This window comes from Euprymna scolopes, chromosome 33 (assembly GCF_053919585.1).
Source record: "Euprymna scolopes isolate OS-2025 chromosome 33, ASM5391958v1, whole genome shotgun sequence".
NCBI lineage: Eukaryota > Metazoa > Mollusca > Cephalopoda > Sepiida > Sepiolidae > Euprymna > Euprymna scolopes.
The window spans coordinates 87658508-87677158 of record NC_136514.1 but is presented as its reverse complement, the minus strand read 5'-3'; the positions used below and the strand labels follow the sequence as shown (position 1 = coordinate 87677158).

At 30.9% G+C, this 18651-nt stretch overlaps 1 pseudogene; it reads left to right on the top strand.

The window, feature by feature from the left end:
- Nucleotides 1-8100: 8100 nt before the first annotated feature.
- Nucleotides 8101-8248, top strand: LOC145258461 (U2 spliceosomal RNA; annotated as a pseudogene).
- Nucleotides 8249-18651: the final 10403 nt, after the last annotated feature.

Genomic DNA, 18651 nt, shown 5'->3' with positions numbered 1-18651 from the left:
TATTTGCCCGAAATCCCTCAAAAAACGAAGACAAAATTCAATGAAAAAAAATTCATACTTTTCTTAAGTAAATTTTTCACGGCAGACGACAAATTCTAAGTACAGTTTTGATAAAAAATTACTTGGTCTAATGTCAGGTTCCTACGTTTCTTTTTCTATTTATTTCCCAAGTAATACATAAATTGCTAGTGATTCTGAAATTAAAAATATTTATAGTCTTAGCTTAACTTTAATAATCTTATGTTTCTTTAAATTAAATTATTATTCCGGTTTCCTTTAGATAATTTTATTTTCTATAAATAGTATTCCCTTTACTTTAAATAACTTCTTTCTTTTTCTATAAATAATTTCTCCTTTTCTTTTTTGTAAAGAAATAAGACGAAGAAATCCTTATATATCCTTTCTTTTTTAATCATTCATCGATTAAATAAACCAATATTAATTTCAAACAAAAATTCTAAAGTTTTCGAATGCATGTGTTGTGATTTTTTTTAGAAAGTATACTTTACACATTTACTAAATTCAAATATTTTAAGAAAATTATAGCAACACAAAGTAAAGGTTTATTTTAATATAAAAGTATATTTTTTACGTTTGAGAAAATATATGCACACGTCACGTGTGTTTTTAATCTTCTATAACGTAAATCTCACCTGTCTATTTAAATGTATGTATTTATTAATGACTGCCTAACACTTTTGACAGAGAGGACGGATTTTCACGAGATCGGTATCGTTTTGAAGCTCGACCCTTCGGACGACAAATATCGAGAAATTGACTTAAAACATTAATTCCTTCACTCTCAACTGGGCACTTTTCTACAGGAAATTTTCGTAACTACTAAAATATAAATAATCATAAATTATGACAAACCAAATCTTAATTCCAAAAATCCGCCAGGAGACTGAAATCAACCAATGAAACGTCGACACGAAAACAATTATTCAAACATAAACAGAAATTCTCTTGCCCATTATTTTTAAACAAAATTCAATAAAATTTGATTTTATAAAGTTTATGTTCATCCGCCCCGCGCCGATAGAAGTGCCATTTCTTTTTTAGAAAGTTTTCCTTACACATTATCTAAATTCAAATATTTTAAGAAAAGTATGGCAACACGGAAATAGAAATTTTCGTAATTAATAAAATATAAATCAGCATTAAATTATGAAAAAGACATCTTAATTCCAAAAACCGACAAGAGACTGAAATCAACCAATGAATGGTTGACACGAAATAAACCAATGAAAGGTTGACACGAAATCAACCAAGAAAAGGTTGACACGAAATAAACCAATGAAAATTTGACACGAAATCAACCAAGGAAAAGTTGACACGAAATCAACCAATGAATGGTTGACCCGAACAAAACCAATGAACGGTTGACACGAAAGCAGCCAATGAAACGTTGGCACGAAATAAACCAATGTAAGTTTGACACGAAATCAACCAATAAAAAGTTGACACGAAATAAACCAATGTAAGGTTTACACGAAATCAACCAATAAAACGTTGACACGAAATAAACCAATGTAAGATTTACACGAAATCAACTAATAAAAAGTTGACCCGAAATCAACCAATGAACGGTTGACACTAAATCACCCAATTAAACCTTGACATGAAATCAACCAATGTAAGGTTTACACGAAAGCAACCAATGAAAAGTTGACAGGAAAGCAACTAATGAAAAATTTGACCTGAAATCACCTAATTAAACGTTGACACGAAATTAACCAATTAAACGTTGACACGAAATCACCCAATTAAACATTGATATGAAATCAACCAATAAAAAGTTGACACGAAAGCAACCAATGAAAGGTTGACAGGAAATTAACTAATGAAAAAGTTGACCCGAAATCACCCAATTAAACGTTGATACGAAATCAACCAATGAAAGGTTGATACGAAATCAATCAATGAAAAGTTGACACGAAATCATCCAAATCACCCAATTAAACGTTGACACGAAAGCAACGAATGAAAGGATGACACGAAATCAATCAATGCAAGGTTGACACGAAATTAACGGTTGTGAGGAAAGCAACTAATGAAAAAGTTTGCCCGAAATCAACCAATGAAAGGTTGACACGAAATCAACCAATGAAAGGTTGACACGAAATCAACCAATGCAAGGTTGATACAAATCAATCAATGAAAAGTTGACACGAAATCAACCAATGAAAGGTTGATACAAATCAACCAATGAAAGGTTGACACGAAATCAACCAATGAAAGGTTGACACGAAATCAACCAATGAAAGGTTGACACGAAATCAACCAATGAAAGGTTGATACAAATCAACCAATGAAAGGTTGACACGAAATCAATCAAATCAACCAATGAAAGGTTGACACGAAATCAACCAATGAAAGGTTGACACGAAATCAACCAATGAAAGGTTGATACAAATCAACCAATGAAAGGTTGACACGAAATCAACCAATGAAAGGTTGACACGAAATCAACCAATGAAAGGTTGACACGAAATCAACCAATGAAAGGTTGATACAAATCAACCAACGAAAGGTTGACACGAAATCAACCAATGAAAGGTTGACACGAAATCAACCAATGAAAGGTTGATACAAATCAACCAATGAAAGGTTGACACGAAATCAACCAATGAAAGGTTGACACGAAATCAACCAATGAAAGGTTGACACGAAATCAACCAATGAAAGGTTGATACAAATCAACCAACGAAAGGTTGACACGAAATCAATCAAATCAACCAATGAAAGGTTGACACGAAAGCAACGAATGAAAGGTTGACACGAAATCAACCAATGAAAGGTTGAAACCAAATTAACCAATGAAAGTTAAATAATATAATTTTACCAAGAATCCTTCATAGGTTTTGGCTTCGGATTCGATTATAGCTGAAGGAACTCAAGTTATATATATGCATATATACATATATATATATTTATTTAATAATCTGATTGATAATTTAAAATTCAAATTAGAATTAAAAATTAAAAATCTGTTTCATAGGAAGGAACAACAATGTCTATCACAATAAAAACATCGTTTCCGAAACGATCGTACAAATTATTGACTTTGTTGTTGTTCCTTCTTATGAAACAGATTTTTAATTTTTAATTCTAATTTGAATTTTAAATTATCAATCACATTACTAAATATTAAATTAGCTCTAGGATATTTGCCTATCGAGCTTATTATATATCTGAATTACAACGAGCACTGTTCTTTTCTTGTATTTTAATTAAATTAGTAATGTTACTATCACATTAAAATACACTCTACTCTTTAGACTACTGTTCTAACCCCCTTTAAATTATATATACCTACAGGAACTAAAGTTATATATATATATATATATATATATATATATATATATATATATATATATATATATATATATATATCTTTTATAATATAAAGCTGAATGTGTGTGTGTGTGTCTGGTCACGAATAGGCTCCTATATGGTTGACTATTTACAAAAACTGATTACATATGATGATAGAAAATGTATCGAGACACAGGAATGCGTATGTTTGATCTGGCAGAACGGTGCTTCATTAAAATTGTGAGGTCTGCGTTCGCGTCTGGTCCACAAAGTATGGAAATAAAAAAAAAAAAATTAAAAACAATGTTTACAAGTGTTTTTGATATAGACGTACATAAGAATACTTTGAAAAGTATGGTTTAACGTAAATAGGGATGATATAATAAAATTGTGGGGTCTGCGTTTCCGACTGGCCTCCATAGAATGGGAATAGGCACAAACTTTAATAAAGACTTTTCATATCTATCTGCGTAAGTATACTTTGATAATTATGTTTCAGTTTGAAGAAAAATGGTATAATAAAATTATGGGGTGTTCGTTCGCGCCTGACCTCCATAGAATGGAAATATGTCACAAAGTTTAACAACCTTTTTAATATAGATCCACAGAATATTGTGATAAATGTTTCAGTGTGAACAGGTATGGTATAATAAATTATGGGATTTATCTATTTTATTTTTACTTTCATAATATTTTGCTTTGGTTTTGATGCCCCCAAATTCGAAGCTATCTCTTTACAACCCTTCCTTTTCATAACCTATCATACTTTCATAAATCAGAGTCCATTTTCTGTAGGCTGTTTTCGAACCCAGTCAACGATGGGTACTTTTTCTAGTATATATATATATATATATATATATATATATATATATATATATATATATATATATATATATTAAGTTATAAGATATATACGGCGATTAAGCTACAGTGAGTATATATATATATATATATATATATATATATATATATATATATATATATATATATATATATATATATAAGATTCAAGAAAGCACGGACGATCTATCGATTTTATTTTTACTGGTAGTTTAAAATCAATAAATGTATTTTTTTTTAATTATTACTACCAGTAGTGGAAGATTTTGCTTAAAAAAATAAATCAGACAATAAAAAGAATCGTTTTAAGTATCGGAAAATAGGCACATTTTTTTCGGATTCCGATACTTTCAAAAGTTCCGATTTTTCTGATTCCCGATTCCGATTACTCGTCTCAATACTATTATTAAACCCGTCTTTACAAAATAATGTTTACAAAGATGGCATGAAGTTACCCCCGTTTCCTTTCCTTTTTTAATATTCGTTTTCTTTTTCATTTACTTTCTTTCTTTATCGGCATCGTGAATCCCGTTGTTGCTGCAATCACTCTCACCAACATCCTTTCCGAAAATTGTCTTTTATACCCCAGCCCTTATGCACCCTTTCACTTTCTTCCGTTTTCAACCCTGATGGCGATACATTAACTCAATCGCGTTGAATATTCTGAAAAGTGAAAAAAAAAAAATAAATAAATAAAATAAAAAAAATAAAACAAAAATAAAAAGATAAAGAAACTTATGAACAATGTAGAAACGGGAATTCTTACAAAATCCATTAAAGAAATCGTCTGAGCTGAATCCAGTAATAATAGCCTCAGTTCTGAAGCGAGTTTTATCACGGCCACCGAGAGTAAGAAGAAGGCCTGTTAACTGAAAAATGCATGCAGGCAATGTAGGTAAGATTTGTCAAACTGTCAGTACTATATAAGGGCCATTTGAAAAAGATCAATAAAACATTTTTAAAAAGAAAAAGGAACACAGTTCGATTAATACTGAAACTGAACTTTATTCAATATAAAATATAAACATTATCTATGTAAAATTAAGTAATTTTAAAGCAATATACAATTTAATACTGATAAAACTGAATTATTAAGTTAGGAAGCAAAGAATTAAAAAACATATTATACACCAACGATGAATAATTTTAAAAGTGAAAACAAACGATAAATAATTTTAAGAATGAAAACAAACGATAAAATACAAAATATTGGAATCAAACAAATAATTTAAATACAAAAAAACAATAAAAGTTACGAGTGCAGAAATATTTTTTTAAATTTAATTTAGAGAAAAATCGCATGGGTTGAATGTTATTTTTTGGAACTTTAGAGATTATTCAGACTAATGGTCTCATCTTGTGTGTTTATTTCACAACGTTTTATCATCGAATCTTGACTTCTCCTTTATTACATCCTCAGGCCGAAAATGATGTTCACATACCTAAAAACATAATTAAAGAAAACATTTTTACCATAATGTAAACTATTGCTAAAATCTAAGAAAAGATAGTAAACAAACATTTACAATAATAATCACAGTGTAGTATCTGTTCTGATGCTACACTTCATTTGTTCTGTCCTCGGTCAGTGGAGGAGAAATCCTTCATGACCGAGACAATTTTTATTTTATTTTTGTTCCTATCCAGAGTACCCCTTTTTGGGGAGCTAAAATTTTCCACATTAAAAACCGACCTTGTGTCTAACGGTGCCCTCGTGGGGAGGCAAGTAAATAAATTAAAAAAAATATATATTTTTGACAAATATTCTCATGTAAAAATTATTTGTTTATAATTCTAAAAAGAAACAATCAAATTTAATATATAAAGCTCAGTCACGGCTAATTTCATTAATAGACACGAGGTGAATAATTTTCCAACCGACTTTAGAAAAAATATAGAACTTTCAAATATTTGGACATATTCAATGAAAGGTTTTATTTATTATTAAAAAAACATTTTTACAATTATTCTCATGTAAAAATTATTTGTTTATCATTTTAAAACCTAAAACAAAATTAAATTAAATTTTCAACCTTCTTGATAGACTTTTTAGCATTATAAGAAAATAAACAGTTAAAGACATCAACATAATATTTGCTGTATTAGCAATAAATAGTATTGTTTCTTTAATTTATATTAACAATGTTATCAAACATGATGAAAGTACTTTAATTTATATTAACAATGTTATCAAACGTTATGAAAGTACTTTAATTTATATTAACAATGTTATCAAACGTTATGAAAGCAGTTGAATACAGTACTACTTCAATACACGTTTAATTATTAACAAATAATATCACTTACTTTACTATATTTGGTTGGAATAAATTTTTTCTTTCTAATGGCACGTATCCAAATTGAGAAAGTTTAGGATAAGAAAATATATGTACTTTGGGGCCTTTTGGATAATTTCCCCGGCAATTTGTAACAACGCAAGAATACACCGTGTTAGACAGCAAACTGAAAACTAGACGAAACTGCTGCTGATAGCCTAGATCATATGTCTACAAGTGAATCTGATAACGACGTCATGCTGTCATGTGTATCGGCCTTCTTTACACTCGGTAGCCACGGTTTTATTCACACTGCGAGCACATTGGTACACCATTCCTACTCCTCCTACTCCTCCTCCTCCTCCTCCTCTACTACTACTACTACTACTACTACTACTACTACTACTACTACTACTACTACTCCGACCATGATATTGCTACTAATACGTCTTTCTCCTAAGGTTACTGGTCCTGGATATGACCATAAACTATATCCGATGGTGAGGTCTCAGCTTGCTGGCTTTGGGGAAGTGTGAAGCAACCCTTTAATTGCCATTGCTCCCAGGTCCACTCTGACCCGGAGTGGTAGTGCCTGTTAGGGTCCCAACTATGGGTTAAATAGAAACCGACTTGAACCCCCCCCCAAATATATTCTATTAAAAAAAATTTCCTCAAAATAACTGGATTCGCATTAAATAACCTGAAAAAGGTTGATGGGCCGTAAAACAAAAACAACAAACCGACGTATTGGTAACGATTATGCCAAAGTTGTCATGAATGACCCTTGAAGTGTTGAGTGTCTCTTAGAGCTAGGGTTGGCAACCTACTGCCCACAGGATGAACTCGGCCAGCAGGATGGATCCAGCGTGCAAAGGTATTTTGACTGGCCCGCGAGCCTGATTACTAGGGCTGCGACAACAGCATATTCTTTTCATTGTTTTGACTCTCGAGTATATATCCGACACAGCTAGACACAGTTAATCAACCGAGAACCACATCACTCTCCACGGATACACTCGAGAATCAAAACAATGAAAAGAATATGCTGTTGTCCTATCCCTACTGATTACCAATGACTATCATGGGAGTCGAGGCTTTCGAAATCAACACAAGGCCTGCTGTTATCTTCCTTTGATCCAATATATGCAAATTTCGAGACCCGTGCGAAGTGACGTCACGTAAGGGAAAAGAAAAACACTATAAAAAGAACGTGTGCACAGACTGACGAGGACGCTCGAGAGGACAAATGTCAGAGAGAAGGAGCACAATCACGTTTTCTTCGGAAAAGTACCCGGAATTAAACGTCTCCGTTAAAAAAGTAGAGTTATTACTTGTTTTCTCTTCCTTTGCAACGTATTCTGCTACTAGCGAGGGTATCCGGCGTTGCCCGGGTGTGGAGAGGCGGTGTAGTAAGGAGCCCGGGGGTATAACAATAGAATACCCGGGTGGAGAGAGGTGTTAAAAGAGTGGTAGATACTGCAAGCAAAGACCATATGTGGGGGTAGCCCCACATATAAGACCTTGGTCAATGTAGGGGAAACCCTTCATACCAATTGTCACTATCCAGCTCCTCTACTCCCTGAGGAGTTGGTCCCCATTTTCCCTTCACTCCTCACATTAAAAATCGGCCTTGTGCCTAATTTGCTCGGTGGGGCAGCAAATAAATATCCTTTTCTTGGCCTTTTGGTCAAGATCAAAGTGTAGTATCTGTTCTTACTACATGCTGTACTTATGTTTGTAACTTTGTGATGTAAAGTGGGGGATCAGTTTTCTGTATCAATTTAATGTAAAATTATTACCACTTTACAACCAGTCAGTCTCAAAGCCATTCAAGTTATTCTCCAGATCATTCAAGTTTTTTTTGAAGGATTCCAGTTATTTTTTAAGCATTCAAGTCATTCTCAAAGTCATTCAATTCATCCTTAAGTTCATTAAAGTCATTCTAAGTCATTTACTTTTTATTTATTTAAGTCATTTCAGCCCATTTTTCGGCCATTTTAGTTTATCTTTAAGAATTTCATGCCAATCCTACATTCACACATTCATTCATTACACGAGAGCACGCGACTAATGGCTATCGACCTTGTTTAAGTCCAACCAATTTATATCCCCCTCCTCCCCACTGACAATTCCTATTACTTTTATATATATATCTCTATATATAAAAATGTAACTCTTGGTTCGTTCGCAATTAATAGTCTAAATAACTAAATAAATGATTGCTTCAACATTTTGGTATAATATGTTTACTGTACCCATGCGTGTTTTTATATATCTCTTTTTAATTATAACATTATACTTACTTTTTCTATAATAAATAGGTGGTTTTCTTTGTACCGATAGGCCATTTTTTTTATTTATGGACAATTATTTATCACCGTTTGTCGTCACGTGACCAGTGTTTCCAATTTAGCAGTTTTCCCGCTAGATCTGGAGATTTCGTTTGCAGTCTAGCGGGGAATTCTTGAATATCTGGAGATATGTCGAACCCACACACCCGCAATTTTAGATCAAAAATAAAGAAAAGCGCTTGGAAATACTTTAAAACATAAAATAAACTCATTCATGTAAGTAAAAAAAGTAGCATTTATTGCCTTTGGTAACAATTATTTATTGATTATTTGTTTTGTTTTTCACCTTTTTTTCGGCTAACCATTCTTAAATATCGCTATAAAATCGATTTTTCCAAGTACATTTTAGGTGGGGGGGCATTCCAACCTCCGAAGTTTATTTTAAAATACGATCTAAGCAACCCCGCTTAATTTAGAAGTATTTAGTCGAAAATTGTAAAAAGCAAGAAACAGCAAAAAAAAAAACCAACAAAACTTATACCAATACAGTAGAATTTAATTATCTACAACCTAAATACTCTTAACATGCTATAACAAAGTTTTTTGTTTTTTTATTTTTCTAATTTCAAAATATGTTGCACCATTATTGTGATGTTTAATTTGCAGTATATTTCAATTTAACTTTTATTATAAAAAGTTTGAGTTTATGATTTGTTTGTTGCAAAAAAAAAATACCCCCTCTGAAAAAACAGGTAAAACTAGCTGATAAAATGTGTAAGCCTTCTGGGGAGCTAACCACTTCAATATAATTCCAGAAACATATAGTGAGAAAACACGGAACATTTTATATATTGAATATACTACATTTATTATTTTTTTATGGTAGGAAGTTAAAATATAGAGTTTTTTTTTTTGGGGGGGGGGTAAATTAGCGATTTTTGAAAATTTCAGACGATAAAAGTTAAAATTTTTTCTAATCTCCAAATATGTTGTTCAAAGTGGATTTTACAGACCGAATAAAAAAGATTAATAAACAAATTTCCGCTTATTGCTTAAGTAATAAAGGGCTTAATTTCTCAAAAGTTGTAAACAAATGACTAGGTGTATAGGTGTATCAGAATTTTTGTAGGAATTTTTGACACCCCTAACACGAAACTGCGAATAAAATATAAATAACTCGTAATTTCTCTTTTAAAAGTGGGTTGTTTATTTTCTTTATGGATTATACTTCCAAAATAAACTATTAAAGTTGTATAAAATGTAATAAAAATATCATTTTTTTATTTTTTCAAAAACAGTAATGAAATTAATTGAATTTTACGAGCTCAGTATTTTCAGTTTTTAAACTTTAAAAATCTATCAAAATTTTTCTATCGATTCAATTTTTACGATATTTCCAAGGTCAATGTGAAATTTTATGCTCTTTCCAATAAACCGAATGTAATATTTTAGACAAACGTTTTTTAAATTCAAGCACCCATTTTCAAATGTCTATTAAAAAGTAACTAATTAATTTACTCAACAAAGTTTTATATATCACAAATTGAAGATAAAAGATCAATAAACAATATATTCAAATTTAAAACAAAAAAAGTAGTGTTTTTCAGAAATTTACCTGTAAAGTCCGAAGTTTAAAACCTTTTTTTTTTTTTTAAAACACGTTTTTTTTTAAATGAAACCTTGGTCCTTGCTCCTTTAATTGAAAATAAAAAAGGGTTTGAATTATATTTTTCGAGTAGTTATAAGCTTGGAAAGACAGGGGGCGGATTAATTCACGCCTCCCATTTTGAAATGCCTATTAAAAAGTAAATAATTAATTTACTCACCAAAGTGTTATACATCACAAATTGAAAATAAAAGATCAATAAATAATATATTCAAATTAAAAAAAAGTAGTGTTTTTTTAGAAATTTACCTGTAAAGTCCGAAGTTTAAAACCTTTTTTTTTAGAAACCACGTTGTTTTTTTTTGTTTTTTTTTAATGAAACCTTGGCCCTTGCTCCTTTAATCGAAAATAAAATTAGGGCTTGAATTACATTTTTCGAGGAGTTATAAGCTTGGAAAACAGGGTGAAATTATTCAATATTTTTCACGAAATTTCTGACACACCTAACAAATGACTTATCTACCACTAACCCTAAGTTCGAGTTGCACTCCCAATTTTAGAGTTAGTGATAGTCATAGATTTTTTCATACAATTTACCAAGAGTGAAGTCCCCAATGGTTAAACGACATGCAACCAGTTAATTGTTGGAAAGACAACTTTTAATAAAAGAAATGAAATAAAAATAACTTAAACATAGTTTCAGCACGTATAAAAGATACTTGAATTTTACTGCATTTGGTATCAGGTATTTTTGTTATTGTTTACAATTTCTCGAATATTAATTATTTTACACAAATGATTGTGTTGTTCCTACTTACTTGCCCCCCCCCAGAACCGTCATTCATGATTTTACTTATTTTTACTAATTTTTAGACGTTTATTTTATTTAATTGTCAGCATGAACCAACTTTTGACGATGCAGCATATGCTAACACTTCAGCGAAGTTTACTGTATTTATTTTTTAGCAAACATTAATAACAGAAAGTTTTCCACTTTATTTATTTTTTTGCATAATTAATGATGGAAGTATGTTTTCTGTTTTTCTTAACATCTGTTGAAAAAAATGATTTGTACAGTCTCTTGAAAAAAAAAATCAAACTTTTCTCTACTTTCACCTACCTATTTACAATGTTCATATAAAGCATTCATCTGTTCTTTTTATAATAAAAATTCCGCTTTCAAAAAGAAACGTTTACTGCCAAATTCCTTTAAAAAAAAAGTGAAGGTTTTCCTGAAAAAACAAAAAAAAACAAAAACAAAAAAACTTTCACCTAACAATTTATGGTAAAAAATTAATTTTTTGGAGGAAAAAAACCCAACTTTTATTGATTAAAAAAATTGCAAAAAATAATAAAAGTAAATAAACGAACCAAATGCAATTTTTCTTGAGGAATGTGTTCCATTTTAATAAACTGAGCCACAGCAACGCGTGGCCGGGTACAGCAAGTATATATATATATATATATATATATATATATATATATATATATATATATATATATACTTTCACTTTTAATGCTCCTCCATCGTCTCAAATGTATTTCTCTTACACGAATCCTCTTATACCCTTCCTCCTACTTCTCCTCATACTTCTCCTCCTACTCTTACACATATTCTACCTCCTACCCCAACAACTAATAATATCTACAATGACATCTACTTTATCTTTAGTATAGTTTTTTCCACACACACACACACACACACACACACACACACAAACACACACACACACACACACACACACACACACACACAAACACACACACACACACAGGCCAATAAATGCTTATATATATACATTTATATATGTATATATATGTATATATATGTATATGTGTATAAACGTATATATATTATAGATGTATAAATAAATGTATATATATATATGCATATATACATGCATATATATATATGTATATGTACATATATATGTATATTTACATGTATATATGTACATATATATGTATATGTGTATATGTATGCATATATGTTTATATGTATATATATGTATATCTGTATATTTGTATATGTATATATATATAAAAGTATATATATATAAGTATATATATATGTATTCATATGTAAATATACATTTATATATGTATATATATATTTATTTATTTATATATATAAATATATATATATATGTATATATATGTATATATGTGCATATATATATATATATATATATATATATATATATATATATATATATATAATTTCTTGCTCTTTTTCTTGGCTCTTTATACCTTCTCGTTATATCATCCTCTACTGCCCTTCCAAAAACGCGACACTCCTTCAAGCCAATCACTTTATCCAGGAAATGAAACCGCATCTCCTACATCCCTCTCTCCGTCATAAAAGACCTAAGAAACACGTGTTAAAACACCCATTAAGGACATGTATAATGCGTTTATACGTGTTTGTCTCTTTTTTTTTGTTGTTTTTGTTGTTTTTGTTTTCAAGAAGACGACACACTTTATTCACTGATGGGGCCTTGAGGAACGACGAGGTATTATTAATGACCCCATCAAACCATTAATTATTGTAAGTAAAATACATTTTCTCAGGATCACTCCATTTTATGAAACATACAGGCATGTGATCGCTAAAATTCAATCTGATAGAGTTTAACGGAGTCTCTTTTTTCATTTTTACTTCTGTTAGGTCTCTAAAATCCAGAGACACCTACTTTTTGGAGGGCGGCGAACACTTGATTTCCATATAAGGTGCATAAATATTGGATTGATCAAGTGGTCCTTGATATGACCTTAAACTATATTCGATGGTGAGGCCCAGCTTGCGGGCTTTGGGGAGTGTGGAGCCACCCCTTAATTGTCATTGCTCCCACGTCCACTCTGACACGGAATGGTAATAACTGTTAAGGTCCCAACGATGGGTTAAATAGAAACCAACTTGAACCCCCTCCTCAAAAAAAAAAAAATTCTATTAAATATTTTTTTCTTCCAAATCACTGGATTCGGCATTAAATAACCTGAAAAGGGTTGCTATGCCGTAAAACAAAAACAACCAACCAACCAATGAACTAACCATTGATTGTTCAATGAAGATTCTCATTTAATTCTCAAATGTTAGTAAAAAAAAAACAAAAAAAAAACAAAAAAACAACTCTAATTGAGCAATAAGAATTCTAGCATGATAGCAAGGAGACCAGCCGTTGTCCTGGACTGAATGATGATGAACGAATGTTCCACACTTTCAATACTTGTATTGCCATCAAAATCGGCGAAATCGCCCTTTTTTTCAATCAAATCAATTGATTGCTTGATTTAATTGACGACCCACCACGGTGCAAGGGATGAAGCTTCACATGCCTCTCTGCAGTGACTTAGTCCACAATATCTACATTACATTGTAGAAAACGTTCGGTTGATGTCATAACGTTATTTTTATACAATGGCTTGTATTAAACTTTAAAACGCCAAAGTTAATTTTCATGGTTCAACCGTGCTCTAAACGGAAACATTGTTTTCGAACGCGCCCCTGTCTTACCAAAGAACCTATAGTTTATTTTACATGCCGCGCTATTGTGCTTGTAACGCGGTGATGAAACTTCTAGAATGCACTTGTAATGTTAGGTTTTATCAACTTTGGTGGCAATCGAACTGTTCTTTTTTTAATCAGATTTTTTTCCATTATCGATTTTTTATAGTGATCAAAGGCATTTCGATACAGAACCTATCTAGGAATACTACCAGACACACATAAAGTGCATTTGTGCGAAATTATAAAAAAAACATAGATCCAATCGTATCCGAGTCCATAGGAAACTCTTTTTCTCGTTCTGACACACACACACACACATACACACACACACACACTAACACACACACACGCACTCACACACATTCACATACACACACTCTCTCTCAAACACACATACTCACACACTCTTATATTTACACGCACGCACACTCACACACACACACGCATTCACACACAATTACACACTTTCTCCCCCCCCCACACACTCACACACACGCACAAAATGCATTCTATATATAACTAAGATCTTTCTTTTGATTCCATGACAATAATTAATCTAGTCTGGTAGAGTATCCAGCTAAGTGCTTTAACTAGGAGATTATCCACTATTCGTTATATCAGCTAGTGTACACATGTGCTCAGTAGATCTTCTTTGGGCTTTGAATATTATGTTATCCACTGATTTGAACACACGGGGTTCAAAAAAAAAAAAAAAAAAAAAGAAACAAAAGAAGAAAAAGAAAAAAAATGTCGGAAGAAGATGGAATCAATTCCTCATTTTATCTTATTTTATTTTATTTATTATATTGGGTGGGGGGTCGATTAGTTAACAATGACTTTTAAAATTTTTTTTCAAAATTCTAATTTGCACGTTTCGTCTATCCCGAAACTTCTAATTCTTCCTTTTTAGAAATGAATTCTGGAAATAAATAATAAAAAAAAAAAATATCTGCTTTATCTGTTCTTTTTTTAGTTAGTCTGTACGTTACGCTTCGAAAAAAAAAAGAAGCCAGATAAAATCATGAAATTTGGCTTTGAAAATAGCCAATTTGACAATCGTACACAAGAACACGTGAGTGATCTCCCTTTGATGAAGCCTCGTTTTCGTATTTCATTATAACATAGGATCATTGTTGTAATGGTGTGAGAAAGGACCTCGTATTAATTTCGACATTCATGGAAGAAAGAAGTCAGCGAAACGTTACGTAAAAAGAAAACATACAATAAAAAAATGTTGAATACATTTTCTACCAAGAGCAGCTGGACATAAGGAGTAAATTAAAGATCGCTTTTTACAATGTAATTCTATTATTTGTATTAAACTATGCGCTGTCCAAAAAGTCACTGAAGAGTTTACAACTAAAACAGATTCCGTATTTTTGATGACATTTTTCTGTAATTTTAACGCAATCTGACTAAGACACTGTGAAATTTGAAAAAACAAACTGCAAAATTCAAACAATATTTACTTATGAAAATTAATGTCTTTTAAATGTTGGGCATTTTCAGTTTCGCATATTATCTCTCGCTATGGCAATGTCAAAGTGGCCACCACGATTCCCAGACTCGACTAACCGACATTTTCTTGTGGGGATATCTTAAAGAAAGAGTCTATGTTAACAAACCCCAAACCCTGCAAGAATTAAAGGAAAACATCAGCAATGGATTAAGGTAGTTAAATCCTGCAATCCAGAGATTCTGCAATCTGTCATGAATAATGTTTTGGAAAGAGCACAAATATGCGAAGCTGAAAATGGGCAACATTTAAAATACATTATTTTTCATAAATAAAGATTGCTTGAATTTTGCATTTTGTTTTTAAATGTCCCAATGTTTCAGATTGTGTTAATATTACGGAAAGATATAAAAATAAAGAATCTATTTAAGTTCAAAACCCTTCAGTAACTTTCTGGTTGGTTGGTTTTGTTTTACGGCATATCAACCCTTTTCAGGTTATTTAATGCTGAATCTAGTATTTTTGACATTTTTTTTTAATAGAATATATTTGTTTTTCAAGTCGGTTTCTATTTTACCCAGAGTTGGGATCTTAACAGGTACAACCACTTCGGGCCAGAGTGGACCTGGGAGCAATGGTAACTAAGAGGTAGCTCCACACTCCCCAAAGCTCAAAAACTGGGGCCTCACCATCGGATATAGTTTAAGGTCATATCCGAGATCGTGACTTTTTGGGTATGCACAATTTGCATAAATAAAGGTTTAATTGTATTGTTGGGATTTTAACATCAGGAACGAAACAAGGGAGTTAAATCGCAATTCAGAGATTCTGCAATCTGTCATGAATAATGTTTTGGAAAGAGCACAAATATGCGAAGCTGAAAATGGGCAATATTTAAAAGACATTATTTTTCATGAAAAGATTGTTTGAATTTGGCACTCTTTTAAAATTTCCTAATGTCTTAATCAGATTGTGTTAAAATTACAAAATGGTCTCATAAAAAATAAAGAAAACTTCAGTTACATTTTGGACAGCCTGTATGTAAAACAATATTGATTTCTGAGTATTTATGAGTAATTATTAATTTATCTCATTTTGGTTCAGTTTTATATTTAAAATGCAGTTGGCACTATTACGTTAAGAAGAAAATTCTTGCGGAATTTTGAATTTTGATTCAAATGATGCATTTTTTAATAAGTTTTCGTTATAATACCATTACTTTATATATTACTTTAAAGAGTGTTTTTCGCGCCATCGAATCGTTTAAATTACAATCGTTTTAAAACAATTATGTCTTGTGTTCAGAACGTTGAATACAAGAAAAAAACAATTTCGCACAATTTTCTTATTTCAATTCAAGCTAGGCCAAAAGCTACTGAAACAACTCGTAATATCAACGAAGCGTTTGACTCTACCTCCGGTCCACCAAACAATTGCTACGAAAGTTATAAAGAATCTGAATTGGAATCGGCAACTGTATCGGAATCGGGGAAAATATTGGAATCGTCCGATCACTAATATATATATATATATATATATATATATATATATATATATATATATATATATATATATATATATATATATATATATATATATACATATATATATAAATATGAATATACATGTATATATATATCTATTTAGTAATGTGATTGACAATTTAAACTTCAAGTTACAATTAAAAATTAAAAATCTGTTTCATAACAAGGCACAACAACAAAGACAATAATTTGTACGATCGTTTCAGAAAACAATGTTTTTATTGTGATGGACATTAAGCCACGGACAATAATTCTGACATATAGTATTTTTTAAACAAAGTCTCCTCATCAGCAAAAATATTGGGTGTTTTTTAAATATATGTAAAAGACAACATAAATAAACCTAGCATTTTTAATTAAGGCAGATGTATCTGGAAAAAATTAAAGTAAAAAAGAAAATAATATGGGTTGAGGATAAAAAATAAAAATAGAATAAAAATATAAATCTGAATTTGGTTTAAATATAAAGTTATAATAATATATTTTTAATAAAAGTTAAGAATTATATATATATATATATATACATATGCATATATATATATATATATATATATATATATATATATATATATATATATTTACCTTTTAATTCTTCCCTTTTTGAAAACTGTAATTATCGTCAAAGCATTCATTTGGATGTTGATTGTAGCTTATAAACGCGTGAAATGTTGAATTTTCAAAAAAGAACGTCAATGGAAAATTTTATATCGTTTTAAATATGTTTGTAAACGCTTAATTTAAAATAAGGAAATATTTTAATAAAAAAGAGGAGACAATCTTATTTCTCTAATTAAATAATCAAAGGGAGATAATTAGTGTTTATTCTATTTATATTATAATCTATTTTGAACTTATTGAATTTAGTATTTAATAATTTATTTATTTATTGAAATTAATAAATACAGTATAGGTAAAGGTTAAATATATATTTAAATAATATACAATAATGGTACATATATCAGATAAACTAATATTAATAATAATATTGATGATCAAAATTTTTATTAATAAGGGTATCAAGTTAAACTTAAATTTCAAGATTGAATATTAATAAGTAACATTTTTAATGACTTATGGTGGTTTATATTTGTTAAATTTAAATCAACGTTTATGACTGCATGCGGAAATAAGTTCCTCTCTTGAATTTAGGAAGGTGGTTCTATTTTTGATATCGTCATATTTTAAAATCTTTAGGGTCTCCTGTGTACAAAGTGACCAGAATCTGTCTCCTGGTATATATGCTTTATATCATCCTACTATTTGCCATTTCAAATTGAATGAAATTTTTTTTTTTTTTTACACAGTGATCACCACTTATCAAGGCCCGGAAGCCACTCAGGGATAAGGGTTATTGCAAGTACATTAAGTTAGTGAGGAGATTTGCTGAAGTGTTTACTTAAGGGGGCGGTTCATTAGGAATTTGTTAACATTGGACTTGAAGACATCCAAATTGTAGTCTGGAGGGAAGCAGGCAGACGGAACAGAGTTCAACAGGCGTGCAGTTCTAAGAAAGAAGCTTTGTTCATGGAATCCACGTTTTGATTTAGGCACAGATATAGAGTGGGGGAAATTTTTCACAGTGGATTCAGCTAGACGGGTGTTTCTCGTGAAAGATTGGCGAGGGGGGACCAGAGATTGGAGTTCAGACGAGCACCTGCCATGGAAATAACGATAAAACAAGGATAGGCTCGCAACGTCTCTTCTGTGGGAGAGAGGTTGCAGGGTAGAGAAAAGGGCATCCCCCACTAAGCCACGAAGTCTATTTTGTACTCTGTCAAGGCAGGATAGGCTGTTTTTAGCAGCTCCTGTCCA